Source organism: Alligator sinensis, unplaced genomic scaffold (genome assembly GCF_000455745.1).
Source record: "Alligator sinensis unplaced genomic scaffold, ASM45574v1 scaffold1637_1, whole genome shotgun sequence".
In the NCBI taxonomy this organism is placed as follows: domain Eukaryota; kingdom Metazoa; phylum Chordata; order Crocodylia; family Alligatoridae; genus Alligator; species Alligator sinensis.
The window spans coordinates 36,882-40,546 of record NW_005843165.1 but is presented as its reverse complement, the minus strand read 5'-3'; the positions used below and the strand labels follow the sequence as shown (position 1 = coordinate 40,546).

At 51.0% G+C, this 3,665-nt stretch overlaps 1 protein-coding gene across 4 annotated transcripts in view; it reads right to left on the bottom strand.

Annotated features, from left to right (window-relative positions):
* MTFR1 (mitochondrial fission regulator 1) overlaps positions 1-3,343 on the bottom strand; it is a 35,980-nt gene extending 32,637 nt beyond the window's left edge. For 2 of the 4 annotated variants that reach the window (XM_025194149.1, XM_025194152.1), the window contains exon 1: positions 489-730. The gene's annotated coding sequence lies outside the window, so the exon portion shown is untranslated. Of the gene's footprint in view, positions 1-488; positions 731-3,183; positions 3,291-3,321 lie in introns of those variants that run through there. The other 2 variants (XM_025194151.1, XM_025194150.1) reach the window with 2 other exon arrangements.
* Positions 3,344-3,665: the final 322 nt, after the last annotated feature.

Sequence of the window (3,665 nt, the reverse complement as noted above, 5' to 3'; positions counted from 1 at the left end):
AGCAATGGCACATCCCAGTCAAAGTCCCCACCCTTGGTTGTAGCCCACACCCAATCGATGCCTTTGGGAAGGCTTAAAAATACCTGGACCTGTATAGCAGAAATTGGAAGGGGGCAAGCAGCAAAGCCCAGGAGCATGGGAAATACCGGTAGAAGAACATAGACACAGCTACATTTTGATTTAATAAAAGCTAGTTTTATCTTTTATAAAGATAAAATTTATAAAAGTTTATCTTTATAAAAGATAAAGAAGACACCACATCTCGTCCACCCAAATAAACTGCTGGCTCTGCCAGGCAAGAAAGAGGAGGTGAGGCCCATGTGGGAGGGTTGATGCTGGGCTTCGCCTCCTCTCAAGGGGAGGGGGGGGGCACCACACTTCCCTGCACCTTGCCAGGCAATGACATGAGCCCCGATCACGCGCGGCCTCGGGGCCCTGAAGGGGACCAAAGGGGCGGGGTCCCGGGCAAGGCCCACGGCGGCCTGTACCTCGGTCTGCACCCTCTCAGCCTGGGCTCGGCTCCCTCAGAACCGCTCCCGCTCGTCCGGGCCGCAAGCCTGGGGCTGGGGTTGCTCAGCAACGCGGCGCGGCCTCCAGCCCGCCCCCCAGACCCAGCAGGCGCCGGAGGCCGAACAGGACAGGGCAGGGCACGGCAGCCCCCCGCGTGCGGGTTGCCGCTGGACCCTGAGCTCACCCGCCGGGCGGCCGGGGGCTCCCCCGCTCGCCCGCGTCCCAGCAACTCCAAAGCCGCTCCAGCAGCGCAACGGCCAATCAGCGCCGCGCTTGAGAGAGGCGGGACTTAAACTCTCCCTGCCCCTCGCCCCAGTGCCGGAGCCGGGCGACCTACCCGACAGCCCCCGGGCGAGTTGCTCTCCCCTCCCTCACTTGGGGCGGGGCCAACCGTGCGCCCTTGTCACTGAAGCGGGCAAGCCAAGGTTCTGTCACGTGACCAGAGCCCTAGTGGAGAGACCCGATTGGTCAGTTCAGCAGTGATTAGTGTGACATCATTGCTTCATCTCTTTGGCAGTAGGGTTTGTTAGCACATGCGCAGGTGGCGGGCAGATTCCCTGGTGGGGCTGGCTGGCACCATAGCTGAGGCAGGCAGACAAGTGCAGAAATGTGGAAGTCGGAGGGTTGCCCGGAGCCCTGCCCCCCTGCCCAGTCTCTGACTTTCCTTAAACTGGGAAATAAAAGGCTGAGTCTCCAGGTCCCCTGGTTGGAGGGAAGACTTGCAAAAGCTGTGGTGAGAGTAACTGGGTATGTCTACACATGCATTTATACCAGCTTAGATTTACTGCACAGCAAGCAGCAATAGGCCAGCATCTACACATATAGGTGTTAAAGTGTATTAACACGTGTGTGGATTACCTTGGGACTAAAGTTAGCCCCAAGTCAGTCCACACACACAGTGTTACTGTGCAGTATGGTATCTATATGTGCATTACTGCGCAATAACTAATTGGGTATAAATTTTATACCTGCATAATGCAGGTATCAAATTTATGCTCAAGTCAGCATATGGCCCATATTTACTGCACAGTAAATGTGGTAGGGGCACCCACTGAGAACTTCATAGAGCCTGAACTCCTCAAAAAGGGCCTATTCTACTTTCTTTAGTGGGGGTTAACCGAAAGAGAAGGCAGGGTAGTTTACCCCTTCTGGACTGTCAGAGGTAAGTACCATAAACTTTCATAGGCAGAGAGCTTCCTACATCAAGTGCTGTTCCTTCTGAAGTAAGATCTCTGACTACCAAAACTTATGCTATACATTTCTGATGTAATTAACCCATAAGGTGCAAATCTACCCTGCCTTCTGCCTGACTTCAAACTTAACCGGACCAACTACCTCTTATTAAAAGAAGTGTCACTGATGACACCTTTTTGTCAATATAATTAATTATTTCCTTTCTCCTTGTATACAAGAAAGTATAATTTTATTAAATACTCTCAAATATTACAACAATACGTATGTTTGAATAGGTACTGTTTAAGAGTGATGTTGCAGCTGTGACGGTCCAGAAATTATGCCAGAGGCAAGAATGTCTTATGGTAATGTATTTTATTAGACAACCTGTGTTGCCGAGATACAGTTAGACAAGCTTTCAAATGCAAAGCATTCTTTGTCTGAGGGCATCACTGTAAGACAAGGGTCAGCAATGTTTTTTGAGCAAAAAACCTGCAACCTCAACTTGTAAGATGTTGGCATGCCAGGGGCAGGCAGTGGGGGAGCTGCAAGGGGCTCGATCCTTTTTGTGGCAGCGCAGCCCTAGCCCCCTCCCCACTGTCTGCCCTGAGGTGCACATGCCAAGCAAAATGCCCTTGCGTGCCACACTCTGGCCCCGATGTTGGGGGTTGCTTACCCCTGCTGTCAGAAATTCTTGCCTTTTACATCTGAATAGGTGAGTCGTAAATAGCACAAGACGCTTGCGTTCTCTCAAGGTAGAGACATTCACATTCCAAACTTTGCAAAACACTGGATTTAAAGAAGGTGTTTAAATTTGGAGTTATATTTAAATGCTGATAATGCAATTTTTGTTATGAAACCCAGGTTTCCAGAAATAATAAAGCTCCAATACAATGCAAAATGTTGCTTTTTGGCAGGCGAGGTGGGGTGTAGTTCACCTGCAACAGCTGTAACTGAACCCCCCCCCCCCAAAAGTAGAAGAATTCCTCCAAAAGGTATTTTTTTTATACTAATAGAAATGCGAAAGAAACAAAGGATCAAACAAGTAAATACAATTTCTAATCTGAAAAATAATCACCATTTTGAGTTGACAGTGAACTGTAAGAAAAACAGGCACATTTACAAATAAAAATAAGTTCTGCTAAACTTATTCTGCATCTCACTTGCAAAGCACACAGATTCCACGCAGTTACCACGTGTCTAGGGGCACGCGTGACCAGTGCAGTGCCCTCCTGTTAGTGTATTCCTACCTCTGAAAAAAGGGTTTGTCAGCTTCCTATGAAACTGGGCTGACACCAAGACTTAGATCTTCCCCAAGGAGAAGCAGCTTTATGGCCCTCATCACCTTAAAGCAAAGGAGTCAGATCCTTCCGGCATGCTCGGTAGTGGCAGGCTATGATGAAACCTCCCTTTTCCCACTATACTCTTTACTCTCCATTTTTTCAGCCTTGTCTGTGCAGATCAGCAGCCACCGGGGCCCACAGCAAAAAAAGATCATACCTGTGCAATGCTACGTAGTGATGTGAAACCCAGAGGGCTGCCTACAGATCCCAGCATGCAACGGCCCAATAAACGCCTACAGACTGCAGATCCCAGCATGCAATGCTCCAATAAGCGCTCAGGGAGTGCAGATCCTACCATGCAATGGCCCAGCCGTGGACAGAGCTCGAAAGGCTAAGCCCAAGCCGCCCAGAGCTGGAAGAGAGCAGCGCTCCGTTCGCGGTTTCCCGAGAGACCACGTGGCCCGTCGCGCTAGTCCCCCGGCGCTGTGCATTCTGGGACATGTAGTTCGCTCCTCCCCGTTATTAGCATAGAGCCTACAACGCCCCGGGGCGGGGACAGGAGAGAGGTCACATGGGGGTGGCCAATGAGTGCGCGGCGTAATAACGCGGGATGCGAATGGCTGCTCGCTTCAGCCAATCGGGGAGCGGGGGGTGCGGAGGTGGCGGGGTTGGCGAGAGCCCCAGCGGGGGTTTCGTGTA